The sequence below is a fragment of the Pongo pygmaeus genome, chromosome 6, assembly GCF_028885625.2.
Source record: "Pongo pygmaeus isolate AG05252 chromosome 6, NHGRI_mPonPyg2-v2.0_pri, whole genome shotgun sequence".
NCBI lineage: Eukaryota > Metazoa > Chordata > Mammalia > Primates > Hominidae > Pongo > Pongo pygmaeus.
The window spans coordinates 95,729,528-95,748,022 of NC_072379.2; the positions used below are offsets into that span (position 1 = coordinate 95,729,528).

Consider the following 18,495-nt stretch of genomic DNA (forward strand, 5'->3'; position numbering starts at 1 on the left):
AGTAGAGTGTTCTACTGATTGTCATTCAAATGAGCCACACCTGCATTGCCCTTTCTGTAAACCTTTGCAGATTTCTGGAATATGAGCTCATCTTTATTTTGCTTCTTCTGTCCTATTCCCTGAAGACCACAGAGAAACTTCCGCAGACTCAAAGTGTGTTCTCCCCTGAGCTCCTGTTACATATGCAATTTTAAAAACTTAAGTAACAACACAAAGAACACGTGAGATGTATTTAACTTATCAATAAATTATAACATATGGAGACTTTAAACAAACACATCAGAATTTTAACTTCAAAACAATTACATCTATTTATGTGAATGTTTATTGTGTATAAGGCACTGTGCTCAGTTATTTTAAGTTTATTAAGGATATATACCTTAGTTCATATTATTCTCCCCATAACCCAGGAAATTAAATACAGTTAACTGTGTTTTAAAGATGGGGAAACAGAGACTGGGGGTTTCTAATAGAGACTGGGAATTTCTATGGTCATACATCAAGTAAGAATGAGGCATCGAATCTGTATATCAGCTAAGTGGGCCAGCTTCCTGATTAGAAAGGTCAGGGGGCAGGGAGACTAGGAGTTAAGTTCAGTAGAGATAACACCTCATACTATTTAGCATTCTGTACTTCTAAATGCTGTGTTATTAACAGAATATATATTTAAGAACAGAAGTGAAGAACTCAGGACATCTTTATGAAAAATCAGAGCATGAGTAATATATAAATGAATATTGGGATCAAAGTGTTTGTTAAATACTACCAACATGTAAGGAAGGGATCCAGTTTCAGCTTTCTACATATGGCTAGCCAGTTTTCCCAGCACCATTTATTAAATAGGGAATGCTTTCCCCATTGCTTGTTTTTCTCAGGTTTGTCAAAGATCAGATAGTTGTAGATATGTGGCGTTATTTCTGAGGGCTCTGTTGTGTTCCATTGATCTATATCTCTGTTCTGGTACCAGTACCATGCTGTTTTGGTTACTGTAGCCTTGTAGTACAGTTTGAATGTCAGGTAGCGTGATGCCTCCAGCTTTGTTCTTTCGGCGTAGGATTGACTTGGTGATGAGGGCTCTTTTTTGGTTCCATATGAACTTTAAAGTAGTTTTTTCCAGTTCTGTGAAGAAAGTCATCGGTAGCTTGATGGGGATGGCGTTGAATCTATAAATTACCTTGGGCAGTATGGCCATTTTCATGATATTGATTCTTCCTACCCATGAGCATGGAATGTTCTTCCATTTGTTTGTATCCTCTTTTATTTCATTGAGCAGTGGTTTGTAGTTCTCCTTGAAGAGGTCCTTCACGTGCCTTGTAAGTTGGATTCCTAGGTATTTTATTCTCTTTGAAGCAATTGTGAATGGGAGTTCACTCATGATTTGGCTCTCTGTTTGTCTGTTATTGGTGTATAAGAAGCTGGAGGACATTATACTAAGTGAAATAAACCAGACATAGAAAGACAAAAAAAAAAAAAAAAAAGAATGCTTGTGATTTTTGTACATTGATTTTGTATCCTGAGACTTTGCTGAAGTTGCTTATCAGCTTAAGGAGATTTTGGGCTGAGACGATGGGGTTTTCTAGATATACAATCATGTCATCTGCAAACAGAGACAATTTGACTTCCTCTTTTCCTAATTGAATACCCTTTATTTCCTTTTCCTGCCTAATTGCCCTGGCCAGAACTTCCAAAACTATGTTGAATAGGAGTGGTGAGAGAGGGCATCCCTGTCTTGTGCCAGTTTTCAAAGGGAATGCTTCCAGTTTTTGCCCATTCAGTATGATATTGGCTGTGGGTTTGTCATAGATAGCTCTTATTATTTTGAGATACGTCCCATCAATACCTAATTTCTTGAGAGTTTTTAGCATGAAGAGTTGTTGAATTTTGTCAAAGGCCTTTTCTGCATCTATTGAGATAATCATGTGGTTTTTGTCTTTGGTTCTGTTTATATGCTGGATTACATTTATTGATTTGCGTATATTGAACCAGCCTTGCATCCCAGGGATGAAGCCCACTTGATCATGGTGGATAAGCTTTTTGATGTGCTGCTGGATTCTGTTTGCCAGTATTTTATTGAGGATTTTTGCATCAATGTTCATCAAGGATATTGGTCTAAAATTCTCTTTTTTGGTTGTGTCTCTGCCCGGCTTTGGTATCAGGATGATGCTGGCCTCGTAAAATGAGTTAGGGAGGATTCCTTCTTTTTCTATTGATTGGAATAGTTTCAGAAGGAATGGTACCAGTTCCTCCTTGTACCTCTGGTAGAATTTGACTGTGAGTCCATCTGGTCCTGGACTCTTTTTGGTTGGTAAGCTATTGATTATTGCCACTTCAGAGCCTGTTATTGGTCTATTCAGAGAGTCAACTTCTTCCTGGTTTAGTCTTGGGAGGGTGTATGTGTTGAGGAATTTATCCCTTTCGTCTAGATTTTCTAGTTTATTTGCATAGAGGTGTTTGTAGTATTCTCTGATGGTAGTTTATGTTTCTGTGGTATCGGTGGTGATATCCCCTTTATCATTTTTTATTGCATCTATTTGATTTTTCTCCCTTTTCTTCTTTATTAGTCTTGCTAGCAGTCTATCAGTTTTGTTGATCCTTTCAAAAAACCAGCTCCTGGATTCATTAATTTTTTGAAGGGTTTTTTTGTGTCTCTATTTCCTTCAGTTCTGCTCTGATTTTAGTTCTTTCTTGCCTTCTGCTAGCTTTTGAATGTGTTTGCTCTTGCTTTTCTAGTTCTTTTAATTGTGATGTTAGGGTGTCAATTTTGGACCTTTCCTGCTTTCTCTTGTGGGCATTTAGTGCTATAAATTTCCCTCTACACACTGCTTTGAGTGTGTCCCAGAGATTCTGGTATGTTGTGTCTTTGTTTTCGTTGGTTTCAAAGAACATCTTTATTTCTGCCTTCATTTCGTTATGTAGCCAGTAGTCATTCAGGAGCAGGTTGTTCAGTTTCCATGTAGTTGAGCGGTTTTGAGTGAGTTTCTTAATCCTGAATTCTAGTTTGATTGCAGTGTGGTCTGAGAGACAGTTTGTTATAATTTCTGATCTTTTACATTTGCTGAGGAGAGCTTTACTTCCAATGATGTGGTCAATTTTGGAATAGGTGTGGTGTGGTGCTGAAAAAAATGTATATTCTGTAAAGACTTAAACGTTAGACCTAAAACCATAAAAACCCTAGAAGAAAACCTAGGCATTACCATTCAGGACATAGACATGGGCAAGGACTTCATGTCTAAAACACCAAAAGCAATGGCAACAAAAGCCAAAATTGACAAATGGGATCTAATTAAACTAAAGAGCTTCTGCACAGCAAAAGAAACTACCATCAGAGTGAACAGGCAACCTACAAAATGGGAGAACATTTTCTCAACCTACTCATCTGACAAAGGGCTAATATCCAGAATCTACAATGAACTCAAACAAATTTATGAGAAAAAAGCAAACAACACCATCAAAAAGTGGGCGAAGGACATGAACAGACACTTCTCAAAAGAAGACATTTATGCAGCCAAAAAACACATGAAAAAATGCTCACCATCACTGGCCATCAGAGAAATGCAAATCAAAACCACAATGAGATACCATCTCACACCGGTTAGAATGGCAATCATTAAAAAGTCAGGAAACAACAGGTGCTGGAGAGGATGTAGAGAAATAGGAACACTTTTACACTGTTGGTGGGACTGTAAACTAGTTCAACCATTGTGGAAGTCAGTGTGGCGATTCCTCAGGGATCTAGAACTAGAAATACCATTTGACCCAGCCATCCCATTACTGGGTATATACCCAAAGGACTATAAATCATGCTGCTGTAAAGACATATGCACACGTATGTTTATTGCGGCACTATTCACAATAGCAAAGACTTGGAACCAAGCCAAATGTCCAACAATGATAGACTGGATTAAGAAAATGTGGCACATATACACCATGGAATACTATGCAGCCATCAAAAATGATGAGTTCATGTCCTTTGTAGGGACATGGAAATCATCGTTCTCGGTAAACTATCGCAAGAACAAAAAACCAAACACCACATATTCTCACTCATAGGTGGGAATTGAACAATGAGAACACATGGACACAGGAAGGGGAACATCACACTTTGGGGACTGTTGTGGGGTGGGGAGACGGGGGAGGGATAGCATTAGGAGATATACCTAATGCTAAATGACGAATTAATGGGTGCAGCACACCAGCATGACACATGTATACATATGTAACTAACCTGCACATTGTGCACATGTACCCTAAAACTTAAAGTATAAAAAAAAAACAAACAGGTAAAATGAGGATATTTACTCACATCAAAACCTGATTCTTTTCTGTACAATATAATTCAAAGCTCTCATTCATGCATGTCAAATAAAATTAGATTAAAAAAAAATACTACCAACATGAGCATTCGAAGTTTGTTAATCTTGCGCATGCATTAAGATGTTTGCAGGGTGGCAGAGATAACAGTCAAAATAATAACTTTCTATAAAAGAAAATTGTCTATTAAGAAACTTCTAAGAAACAAAAGGGAGTAAAAAATCTCCCATCCTTGTTTTCTTGTTTACCTTTACATACATACATATACCTTTACATATATACACATACGTGTGTGTGTGTGTGTGTGTATATATGAATTATTATTATTATTTTGAGATGGAGTCTCATGCTGTTGCCCAGGCTGGAGTGCAGTGGTGGGATCCCAGCTCACTGCAACCTCCACCTCCCAGGTTAAAGGGATTCTCCTGCCTCAGCCTCTTGAATAGCTGGGATTACAGGTGTGTGCCACCATGCCCAGCTAATTTTTGTATTTTTAGTAGAAACAGGGTTTTGCCATGTTGGCTAGGCTGGTCCCAAACTCCCTGCCTCCAGTCATCCGCCAGCCTCGGCCTCCCAAAATGCTGGGATTACAGGCGTGAGCCACTGTGCCCGGCCTACCTTAATATATATGTTTTAATTGCAGGGTTTCTTTTCATTTGGTTCTGGAAATAAAAGTTTAGAGGATAAAATCTTAAGGAGAGATCTTAAACATACTGCTGTTACAGTAAACTTAAGCATTCTCTTCTCGTCTACAGAAGGTGCACACTGTACAGGACCTCATATTAACTTTAAGCAAACTTTTTTTCCTCTCACATGAAATCAAAATCCCACTCTGGGGAAGCAAGTGGAACCGCGAGTTTGTTGCTCCTTGTTGCACCTGGGTTGCACTTTGCCCCCTTGATTATATTCTCCTGCCACTTTCATGTACCCTAAAGCTGCTAACAGCAGAGATACTTATGACCTTCCTGGATCTTATCTGAAATGGAAAATAAGGTGAAAAACGAAAAGTCAACCTGAATTTATTTTCACAATTTTGTGAGTTTTGCTCTCAGAAAAGAGCATTGGTGGTGAAAACATCTGGGTTTTATTTTCTTATCCATCTGTTCTGTAGTTTGTCACATGTCCATTTAGCTGCTAGTAAAATAACCAAACCAAACAAAAATAAACCATGACCTCCTTTGATTGTGAAATATAATAAAATTTCTAGAATATTTACTAATTTGTAGCATTCAAGTGAATTTGTAAATAGAAAGTCAGTACTTCTTTCCTGTTTTTGTATAAGAAGAAGCCAACCCTGCCAGTAGGAAGATCTGGAGATGGAGAGATTAGGTCAGACATCATTTTTTTTTTTTTTTTTTTTTTGAGACAGGGTCTCACTTTGTCACCCAGGCTGGAGTGCAATAGCTCGAACCTCATGGGCTTAAGTGATATTCCCTTCTTAGCTCCCCCAAATAGCTGGGACTACAGGCCCATGCCACCATGACCAGCTAATTTTTAAATTTTTTGTAGAGATGGGGTTTCGCCATGTTTGCCTAGGCTGATCTCGAACTCCTAAACTCAAGAAATCTGCCTACCTCTGCCTCCCAAAGTGCTGGGATTACAGGCATGAGCTAGTGCACCCGGCCTTCAGATTTAAATTTGAACAGGCACAACTTCACTATGAATCTGAACACTTAACGCTATTCTAATGTACTTTAATTTCCTCTGCCACTTTTACTTGCATTTAGCTAAGAAAATAAGCAACTATTACTATTGTGCTCTTGGTCATTTTGAGTGTCTCAGAATTACGATTCTAAATGAATCATAAAATCGGGTGTTTTCATGGTACTGTTCATTGTTAGAACATCATATAAATATAACTTCATAAATAAAATTTATTACCCTTGGCACTTCCCAGCATGATTAAACATTTGTGAATTTAAAGACACATTAAATTTGGCAGTGCAAAAGTAGCTAAGAATATTGCTAAACATATATGTTTTTGTTTTTGACTCATATGTGATCTTCTCTGATCCAGCATTAATCTTAACTTTCACGTAAAGGACAATATTCAAGAAAATGCCTTTCTTTTTTTAAAGGGGGAAGAATTGGAATAACAACTAAGAAGGCTTTAAATTTTGAAGAGTAAGAGAGCCACACTTATTTATTTCCAAGAGATACATCACAACATATTTCTACGTTGTAGTACTATTTTCTATGGTTACTTATTTTTTTTAAATGCTTGGGAAAGGACTGGCAATATGTATTAATTTACCAGCCATCATAGTGAGGGCATTTAATGACTTATAAAAGACATATGACCATTTGAAATGATCTAATTGTTTTCAAAGAACTGTCTTAAGTATAATAATTAATAATTAAACAGTCAACAATTCTTTAACCATGTTATAGGTAATATATTTGATTTGCCACCACTTTATACTATATACATTAAGAATGTGTGTAGAGGGTGCTAATCTTATTGCTTAGATGTAATTATTTTTACTTGATTGTTAAAAGCTAAATTACTATAGTATATTTTTACAATAAAACAAGGAATTTGATACTTTTGCATATAGAGTCTTTAAATGGATGTGGGGCTGTATTTTATTTCACTATTTATATTTGCGCTGTGTTTTTGCTAAGCGTTAGTTCATTTATTTATTTATTTGTTTATGTATTTATTTATTTATTTTTAAGATGGAGTTTCGCTCTTATTGCCCAGGCTGGAGTGCAATGGCGCAATCTTGGCTCACGACAACCTCCGCCTCCCAGGTTCAAGTGATTCTCCTGCCTCAGCCTCGCAAGTAGCTGGGACTACAGGCATGTGCCATCACACCTGGCTAATTTTTGTATTTTTAGTAGAGATGGGGTTTCTCCATGTTGGTCAGGCTGGTCTTGAACTCCTGACCTCTGATGATCTCCCAAAGTGCTGGGATTAAAGGCATGAGCCACAGTGCCCGGCCAGTGTTAGTTCTTAATAGGCACTTCTTTGGCTCTAGAAGGCTGTGATAAGTATGTTAAAATGTAATTTTGAAACAAAAACTGATTTTTCCCCTCAATCTTAAGTGTAAATGTATTCCAAAGTATATTTTGACCTTTGTAGTGATGTTTGGTTGTATTTTATGTAAAAGTGTCCATAGGAGAATGCAGCCCAAAGTAAGAATTGAGAATCTGGCTGATTAAAAGGGAAGAATATGCAGTACTGTAGTATTTTTTTCCCGTTGCTGAATGCACTTATTGCAGTGGCTATTGTCATTTCAACAGGCAAAATTGCTGCTTACTTAATGGTAGCTGGTGGTCTCCAGGGTACTTTGCAGATTCCAAGAATGCATAGTCATTCTAAGAACCAAAAATATTTTGAAATTACCTGAAAAAAATTCTAGTTCAGTCATTTCTAATGCGTTTACAACTCTAAACCTAAATATTAATGCTAGAATGTAGCTCATATTATATAATAAAAATAGGCTAGGCACGGTGGCTCACGCCTGTAATCCTATCAATTTGAGAGGCCGAGGCAGGTGGATCACTTGAGGTCAGGAGTTGGAGACCAGCCTGGCCAACATGGTGAAACCCCATCTCTACTAAAAATACAAAAATTAGTTGGGCATGGTGGCAGGTTCCTGTAATCCCAGTTATTCGGGAGGCTGAGGCAGGAGAATTGTTTGAACCTGGGAGATGGATGTCCCAGTGAGCCGAGATTGCACCACTATACTCCAGCCTGGGCGACAGAGAGAGATTCTGTCTCAAAAACAAAACAAAACAAAACAAAAAAAAAACAAAAACAAGAAACAACAAAACAAAACAAAACAACCAAAAGACCCCTTAAATATAATGTCTGAAAGTGTACTAGTGTAAGTGGTGTCTGGCTGTAGTGTTCCAAAAATATATTTGCAAAAAATGTTTTGGAAAACAGACAATATGTTAGCATTAAAACAACAGGTTCCCACACCAGTTTGTAGAGCTAATTTAACCCACATTGTACCACATAGGGTTACAATGGACTATTTCAACTATATTTTATCACCAGACTTTTGTGTTCATTTATCGTCATGAGCATCAGTGGAAGACATTTATAAGCATCAGGGAAAGAGGATAGAGGTGGAGATGTGGGGGAAAAAGTATGTATGAGAAAGTCTTTTTCTCTAAATAACTAATAATTCCTTCTGTAGTAAGTTATGATCCATTTCAATTTGAGATTCTGAACTTTCTTATTCCAGCAGTGGGAGTGAAGATTCTAGCCTCTTTGGATGGCCAGTAGCAGGGACAGAAAGGGACAGACGAGCAAAGCATAAGCTGAGCAACATACAATCGTGCTCCTCCAGTAGCTTGCAATCCAGTGGGAAGGCTGGAGTTTAGGTTCATTGTCTTGTGCAGTGGTGAAGTTTCATAAAAGATGTTGGAACAAGGAAGGGGAGGGAGTCGTTAATGCCTACAGAGGAGAAAGCTTTTATATTGGGCCTGTGTTTCAGTAGGGGCTACAGCGTACAAGAGCATTGCAATACATTAATGGGATTTATGCTCCATTTATGTGCATTAATTGATTCTTACATCGTGCCCCAAAGTTTTCCCTTGTGTCTTGCGTCAACATTCAGTAAAAAAGAACTCCATCTCTGCCGCTTTTGGCAGTGAGATATATTTTTTGTTGATTTCTGTCCTAACGTCTACTGATCTCAAATTACATGAAAAGTGCCGTTTTTTCATTTATATACAAGAAAAACAAGATTTACATTTCTTTTATCCTTAGCATTTAACAAAATGTTTATTTCACATTATAAACCAAGTTCTTTCCAGACAAGTTTTTTCTTTTTTTCCTCCATCTTCTTCACTTTTCCTCCCTCTTCTTCTTCTTCTTCACTTCTCCTCCCTCTTCTTCTTCTTCACTTCTCCTCCCTCTTCTTCTTCTTCACTTCTCCTTTATCAGTGATTTTTTTTTTAATTTCAAAATATTTTACAACTCTGCTGAGGCTGCTATAACAAAAACCATAGACTGGGTGGCTTAAATGAAAGACATTTATTTTTCACAGTTCTGGAGGCTGGAAGTCCAAGAATAAGGTGCCGACTCATTCAAGTTTTGGTGAGAGCTGTCTTTCTGGCTTGCAGATAACTACCTCCATGCTGTGTTCTCACATGCTGGAGAAGGTACAGTCTTTCTCTCCCTCTTCTTATAAAGCTGCTAAATGCATTATGATGGCCTCATACTCATGATCTCATCTAACCCTAATTGCCTTGCAAAGGCCCCTTGTCCAAATACGGACACACTGGAGTTTAGGGCTTCAACATAGACATTTTTTTGGGGGACACAATTCAGTCTACAGCATTCAAACCAAAACCAAAATAGCCCTGGTGACCTCTTCAGTTGTCACCTTAATTCTCTTGGTTTTAGTCAAATGAAATGTGATAAATGAGAGGTTTCAGTATATACTATAACTGAAAAGCGGGTAGTTTTTCTGTATCTCTCACAATTTCTTATTTTCAACAGCCTCTTGACTATACATGGTGGAAATGTACCTCATAGAGACTCGCGTATTTTTGCAGCAGCTGCTTTGACTTGTTTATTCTAAATAATTATTTGTTTTTTTTCAAAGATGTAAAATTTTGATAATCTACATGTGTTAGTGTGAAGAGGTGCTTTATAAATGTTTGCTCTTGTCCATATTGGAAATCTTAATTTATATGGAAAGAACTTTGAACAAAATAGTCACCTAGCACGTGCATATTAGTAAATAAACATTGGTATCAAATATACTTAATTCATAATAGGAGAATGTAGGCAAAGTGATAAAAGTTTCTGTGGAGGTGGGTGCCTGATAGAATGCAGGTGATAAATCAAAAGCATTAAAAATACTGTGCTTGTTCCTACTCTGGGAGGATCAGGTAATTCAGCATTTCACTGAACTGTGTACCTTTTTGAGCATATTTGCCACTATTTCATTTTGTATGTATGAAGACCAAGGATACTGTCCATTTTTATTGGAATTCCTGAGTCTGTTCTATCACCTATTTTAAATAACATCATGCTTCTGTGATTCCCTTTTCCCATGTAACTATTACAAATCTTCTTCCTACTTCCTATGTCTACATTTTTGCTGCTCTATTTCTCTTTAGTGCTTTCTCTCCCTTAGAAGGGCTGAATATGAATAATTGAATGGCAAGTAGTTTTTAGTTCAGAGTGGCAGTGGTACCGCTGGAAGTCTTGCCTACAAGCATCCTTGGGATGGAAAAGTTGAGCCTCAGGGCCGGTTTTTTCTCTTTTGGAACAGATTAGTGGCCCAAAAATCACAATAAAAGAAACTGAAGAACAATTTCTGTAAACTTGTCTAGTGGAGACAAATACCTAGCATGAGTTATGATCTGTTTTTCTTGTTCAAGGCTGTGTTCTAAACGGCAAATGTATAAATATACCTAGTGGGTTTATTTCAAAATTTCTGCTGACTTTTAGGTTACCAGATAAAATATAAATGTGAGTCCTTCTTTTACAACTGTGGAGCTGAAGATTTAGAAGAAATCACAATACCATTTCAACAGAAGTATTGAATGGCTGAATCTCAAAACTTAGTAAGAAACTTACTAAGTGTTCTGTAAATCCCTTGTTACCATGATATATTTCAGGCAGAAATGTCTCCAAATACATTTACATTCTTGTTTTTGGAACAAACAGTAAATGTTTTTGAACACGAGTTATATAATAGATTCTATGCCCTGTCTAGATATCTAAACGTGTCACTTAATTAGTTCTAAATACCAATAATTCGTCTAATCTTTTCAGAAGCACCATTTTAGGCCATGTAACATTTACCGTTTCACAAAGCGCATTATGGAGGAGGTGGTCCCCTTACACTTACTTAGACAACTAATAACAAATAAAAGGTCATTCTCTGATTTAAGGGGTCACTTTCCTTTTTTCTCTGGAGGACTGCCATCCCGCCCACTCCCCTCCCCTAGCAGTTCTCTGAATAGTCTCTGTGAATGGGCCAGCATGCTTCTGTTTAGGCCTCAGCTACTCTTGGTGCAATACTTGAAAAGAGCAGGTGCAGGTCAGAAGTGAATGGGACAGCCCAAGATCACTGCTGGGAAACATGCTCAAGCAAGTCACAAACTAATCTGGGAATGACTTCAGACAAAGAAAACAAAAGAATGCTTTACAGTCAAAATCACCCACTTGACAGAGAACTCCAGGATGAGAAGCCTTGGGAAGGACTGGTTGCTTCTGTCTCACTTTCATTTTAGTTCTAGTAAATTTTAGAGGTAAAGGACAAAACTCTGGCCATCAGAAAATCAGGAAATTTCCTTAAATTGAAAAGAATTCCTATATGCAGTTATTTATCATAATCCTTTCTCACTGGAACTCTGTACATTATGTAACCCTGCTTCAATTTGAACTTTATTTCTCTTACTTTGGGGTTCACAATATCTTTGTTGAGGATGCTTCCTTCAAGTCACGAAGATTCACGTCCTTCCTGATATGTTTTTTTTTTCTTAATAGTCTCATATGTCAGTGGGCAAAATAGGTCTATAAGGAAATATGGAGTATCTATAAATATTTTTGTATTTATTTATACACTTCTATGAATATAAAACTATGGAAAATAAAATCTGTACAAAAGTAAAGACTGGAAAAAGGCAAATGCAAATAAGAGGCCGGGGTTGTTTGAATGCAAATATGTAGACCATGGATGTTACATAGCTATTGAAAATTGACCTGAGAATTTTATTCTTGAGTTTTCTACCAGCCAAAGTAAGAAGGGAATAAATCTGATGTACAATTTATATATGGAAATAGTGTACTAATTGCATAAGGGAGCTCAAGTATTTTTTCCTGGTGCTTAAGATGAGAAAGAAAGCCTTGCCATACATTTTCGATACATGAGTTATTGAAGATTAATAACTGCAGGATTGAATTTTGTAAACTTCTTCCCATAAGAGCGAAGGGTAAAATAATAAAGCCAAACTTAGTAAAAGTAATTTTGCAGGGTTTTGAGACATTGTGGTCGAAGAACATGGCTTTGATCTGTATATAATGTATAGACAACAGAGGAATGTCTTTTAAACTGCCTTTCATAAATATCCTTTCTTTTCACCAAGCTAATGATAAAGGTAGTCACAAATAATTTGAGAATATATTCTCTATAGGACCATGGAATCTAGATAGCTTTGTTGCTGTCAAGGACCTATTTTTTTTTTTTTTTTTTTTTTTTTTTGAGACGAAGTCTCGCTCTGTCACCCAGGCTGGAGTGCAGTGGCGCGATCTCGGCTCACTGCAAACTCTGCCTCCCAGGTTCACGCCATTCTGCTGCCTCAGCCTCCCAAGTAGCTGGGACTACAGGCGCCCGCCACTACGCCCGGCTAATTTTTTTTGCATTTTTAGTAGAGACGGGGTTTCACTATGTTAGCCAGGATGGTCTCAATCTCCTGACTTTGTGATCCGCCGGCCTAGGCCTCCCAAAGTGCTGGGATTACAGGCATGAGCCACCGCGCCCGGCCGTCAAGGACATGTTTATACACATTAATAATAAATGTGGCCGGGCGCGGTGGCTCATGCCTGTAATCCCAGCACTTTGGGAGGCCGAGACAGGCAGATCACTTGAGACCAAAAGTTCAAGATCAGCCTGGCCAACATGGTGTAACCTCCTCTTGACTAAAAATACAAAAATTAGCCGGGTGTGGTGGCATGCACCTGTGGTCCCAGCTACTCAGTAGGCTGAGGCATGAAAATCGCTTGAACCTCGAAGGCGGAGGTTGCAGTGAGCCGAGATCATGCCACCGCACACCAGTGTGGGCGACAGAGCAAGACTCTGTCTCAAAGCAAACACATCAGACACACATACACAATAAATGAGTAGTTGGGAGGTTATAAAGTTTTGTGAAAATTGAATTACATAATCAAAATGCTTATTGAATGGCGGCCCTTCCCTCTCACTTGTCACTTGTCTCTATAAAAATATGTTCTAGCAGAATGTCTAGAGTTAGAGCAGACTTTTTATTGTATAACAATTTGGAATCACTCACATGAAAAATTGAATGATTAATTCTCCAAACATATAAAATGTAATCATAGCATATTTTTACCTATCAATCATAGAATTTTTTTCCTCTGTGTCTAGACTCTGGTATAAAGGAAGTATTGACATAAAGTTGATATTATGAATTACATGAAAGCACAGGCTTGAGTTGTTGTACATGTTTTGGTTGTTTTCTACCTTTCCAATCGGTCACAAAACTAATTTTCCTACTTTAATTTTATCATCTTCTTTGGAGGTGAGAAAATTTGAGATTTGAAATGAATCATGCTTTAATGCCAAAACTTTCTACTTCATGGATACTGTGATAGGAGACAATTATAGTTAGAGAATAGAATGTAAATGTAATAAACTTGAAAATTTAAAAGTAATGCTATAGTGGAGAAAAGCTGGTTATGGGATGATGAAGGGATGTGGCAAGGCACTAATTTATTTTACTTTTCATACTTAGGGAGTAAAAAATATTGCCTAAAGCCTATGGATAGTCCAATAGATTCTTAAGATGTTACTTATTTTTAATGGAAAATAGTGTAAAAATTAAAAATAAATTATAACAAAGATTGGAGGAAGGGTAAGAGAAAGAAAGATGGATATATGTAGGAAGAGAAGACAGTAGTACACATGAGATAATTACCATAGATTTCATAGAAGGAATGAGTTGGCACTCTTTACAGTGAAAGAGTCAAGAAACAGAGTTGAAAACAAATTATTTCCAGTTCTTACCATAGTTAAAACAAAAAATATCAACAGAACTTTGTGTTTTTAAAAAGTTAGTGAGTGGTTCAAGATATATATTAATTTTGAAATTTTAGACAGTTGTCTGAGTAGTCAGTAATCTTTGAATGCATCCCAGGACAACAAGTATAGACACACAGACCACGTTTTCCTAAATGTCCTTTTCAGAGAAGTTCAGATAAGTTTGTTAGATAAACATAGTCATTTTTTCTAAAAAAAAACGTGCATAAATTGTTACAAGTGATAATGAAGAAATATGTTTGTATTTGTTAAAGTATTTCTCAAATTTTAAATGGTAAAAAATAATTAGATGCTTCTATGATTAATCAAGATTGTCTTTGAAACATTCTTCTAGGGAGAAGTGTTTAAAAACTTTAGGTGAAAAAAAATTATGAATTATGTTTCCATGGATTCTTGTGATCTATGCTTTGCAATTCGTCAGTCAGCAGGCATGGAGTTGCATCAATCCATAATTTTTAAAGCTTACAAATGAACTATAATGCTAATGGTTGGGGAAACATTTGAGAAACTGAATTAAGGAACTACTACAGGCCACACACATGAAAAGGCACCACTTCTTCTCCCAGTCCCCTCCCCAACCCCTGTTTAAAAAACACAATTTAACAGAGACAGATATAATTTTACATTAAATTTAAAATGTGTAATACAGAGTTGAGGAGAACTGGCTTAGATGCAGCTCCCGAGTGTAACACACATACACACATACATATACACACATGAGTCAACCCCTGCACACATACGTTAGCAACAGCAGCAGCAGAAAGAACGATATAACTTAAAACCTAGGAAGTGAAATTGAATATGAATATGAAATTGCCATCCTGACAAATACAGAACTTCATTCTGGCCAGAGGACATCTTCAACGGTGGCTTCAGGTCTCAGAGTCAAATTCTATTTAACAAGTTCATTGGCAAATTAGGTTATTTTTAAGGAGATAACTAGGATGCTAATGTATTAAGAAATCACAGTCTAGGAAGAGTAACTAATAATTTGGTGTTTTTAACAAGTCTGGAGAATTCATGACAAAATTAGGCATATAATAAAAGCATCAGAAATGTAGAGATAGCTGTAATGCACAAAAATTATAGGGAGACAGAGTATGGTTCAAAAGAAATTCTATCATTAAAAAACAATAACAAAATATAATTTTTAAGAAACTGAGCTCGTAATCACTCATAATGTTTAATATAGTTATAATAACTGCTATTGAGCACTTCTATAGTAAATATTTTTAAAATTTATTTGTTTATTTATTTTCAGAGATAGGGTCTTGCTCTGCCACCCAGGCTGAAGTGCAGCGGCACTAACACGGTTCACTGCAATCTGGACTTCCTGGGCTCCAGTGATCCTCCTGCCTCAGCCTTCTTAGTAGCTGGGACTACAGGCACATGCCACCACCCCCAGCTAATTAAAAAAATTTTTTTTGTAGAGACAGGTCTCACAATGTTGCCCAGGATGGTCTTGAACTCCTGGGCTCAAGCAATCCTCTTGCCTTATCCTCCCAAAGTGCTGGGATTACAAGCATACACCACCACACCCAGCCTTAATATTCTTAAACCCATTTAATCCATTATTTTATTTACTTCTCACAGCATTCCTAAGAGAAAGGTAATGCTAAGTAGCTATATTTTACAGGAAAGAAAATACAAATTTAAGGAGACAAAGCGTCCTGCCAAGGATCATACAGGCCATACATGATAGGAATCCCAATTCTCACTCTGGAGACTTGAACTCCCAAGTGAGAAGATAAAGCCAAAATGTAGTATATTTAGACTACATCCTTTGGATGAAGGTTTGAGTTAGATGACCTTTAGGAATTTGTTTTGTTTTTAACATCAACCATAGAAAGAAAAAGCTAGGTTCACAAGGGAACTTGGGCTTTCCTCTCTATGCAAATTCTTTGGACGAGGAAGAGAAAGAGATTGGGAACGTTTCAGTCGAGGCCTTATGATCATGTGGCAAGGGGCAGAAAGTGCAAGAAAAAGATCTGTCTTTTAAAGGGTTCCTAACCTCTAACCACAGTGACTCTTGATTATTAGTATTCATGGGCCAATCAATATTTCAAGTGTCAAGGAGTAAGATGATCAAATCCTTCCATTGTGCAGGGGAAGGTGAGGGAGTATACCTTGACCCAGAAAGAAGGGGGCAAATATTTCAATTTAGGGAGAAAAAGCCAAAATAATTCCTCTCATAATTTTTATTGGATTTTTCTGCCTGCATTCTTGATAGAATTACTAAGAGTTATAGTGGCTATACTAGCTCTGAAAATAAAATAGGGGACAAGACATGCCAGCATGGAGAGATGAATCCTACAGATGGTTACAATTGCATTGATCCAATATAACAATTCTGATCTAAATAGAAAAGAAAATCTAATACCTTCCAAAGCAACTCTGAAGCTTTAATCAATAACTGGAATGTTAGGTTTTTTGGCAAAAGAAGAGATGTTAGATTTTAAAAGCTGACTGTATGACCCCAATAAAAATGAATCAATTTTTATTAGGAATGGAACCTGGCAGTTTTACACAATTCATCCAGATTTTCTTGACAAAATTTGAATAATGGATTAGCTCTAGTGGAAATTAGGTAATTTTTTGGGCCTTTAACATGATGCACAAGAAGCTTCCATCAATAATCCTTGCATTAGAGAACAGTTTTGAAGTAGGCAAACAGCATGTATTATACAGTGTCATGTGTATATAATTATCTCAGCATGCTGAAGGGTGGAAAACAATCTTCAAGTGGCAGAGAATTAATAACCCTCCATTTCATTGTTCAGCATTTTATTCTAAAGTAGTGTTGGTTTTGTTTCTGTTTTCCTCCATCGCCTAAAAGATTTTCTTAAAAGTATAAAGCCGACATTGCTCAGTACAGCTCACTTTCATCAACGGTGAGCTGAAATGCTGTTCACAGCCAAATATTTTATTTGCTAGTCTCTGAGAAGGCTAGTAGCAAGGGAAAATTTAATCAAGCTTGGTACTATATGGAAATTCTATACATACACAGATCCAGGCTTCTAACCCACATGAATTTTTGTAAGTTATATACAGAGATGTATATTCGGAAAAGAAGTGTGAAACTGTTCTTTTCAGATGAGAAGAGTTTAACCATTGCTGACCTTACTGAATTAATAAGATGCCTGCTGTTTTGGAATATCTATTGTTTACTTACTGTGAGAAAAATACACAGTTCATATTCAAAGGTTATATTTTATCTCATGGTTGTTTCCCATTAAAGAGAATATTAGCCTCCTATTTGAGAAGTAAAGCAAGGACAATATCTAAAATCATGAGTGTTAGGTTGTCATTGTCAGGTTCCCAGCCGTTTTGTAATTTTGATAACAATAGAGTGAAATGTATGATTGGTGCTATGTGCATTAAAGCTTGTTTCATTTCTAGTGTGTGAGTGACAGGTATTTGTTGATCTGCTTAGTCATGTAGCAAGATGGATAAATATCCATTAAAAGCTCCTAGTAATGTAAAAATTTGTTTTTAAAGGATTTAGCCATGTTTGGGATCTAACTACATTTCTTACCCATCTCCCAGGCTGATGAATTGGACAACACCAGGCAGATATTTTTTGTGTATGTTTTTGAGAAAAGAAGCACAGATTTCTCATATTTCACAAGAGGTAGGGGGCTTAAGGCCCTGAAGATGCCCTTTGTAACACCTATTTTCTGTCCCCCAGCTTTAGCTAACACAGAAACACAGTGACACGTGGTCTTGTTTTACTGATGGACAGCCAATGTGTTTTCAGTCATTAAGCTTCCTCCTGGAGTCAGGAGAGCCCGAGGCAATCACCAGTAACTGATTTTCACTCCAGAGACCTCAAAGACATGCTGTTTGGGGCTGTCGGCAATTAAGACAGTCTACAATGAAATCAATAATATTTGGGGGGCATTGAATATATTTACTAAGCACTGTGCTAAATACAAAGAAATACAGGTCATGCCTTGCCCTCAAAAATCTCCTTCTTTATGGAGGAGAAAATACACACAGAAAGCTCATTAACTTTGTAATAAAAAAAATACAGAATTGTAAGAAGTGTTGAAAGCAGTGCCTGATTAAGTGGTCCAATGAGTGGTGTAGATAATATATACTCCAAGAAAAGAGGAGAAAAGAGGCGCCATGGGGCTGGGGCAACCAACTGGGAACATTTTGTATGAGAAAAGGTTAGAACTGGACACACGCTCCCCATTTCTACACCCCCATACTCTTGTGATCAGGGTGGCTGGAAATTTGATCTTGGCACCTGCAGTTCTAACAGGAGGGATTTGATGATGTGGCTGGGAAATCTATGGCACTGAAAAAGCCCAGGAATAAGCCAAGACAATGTCATCTCTAAAACCTGAAATGCAAGCAGCCACCAGTGACTGCATTCTCCACTGGCCTGAGGGTGATGGAGTAAGACAGATAGAAAAGTGATAGA

General features: G+C 37.2%; 1 protein-coding gene across 4 annotated transcripts in view; it reads left to right on the forward strand.

Annotated features, from left to right (window-relative positions):
• The window catches only part of CACNA2D1 (calcium voltage-gated channel auxiliary subunit alpha2delta 1), a 498,341-nt gene that overhangs the window by 52,066 nt on the left and 427,780 nt on the right, over positions 1-18,495 (forward strand). The gene's annotated exons all lie outside the window — the stretch shown is intronic.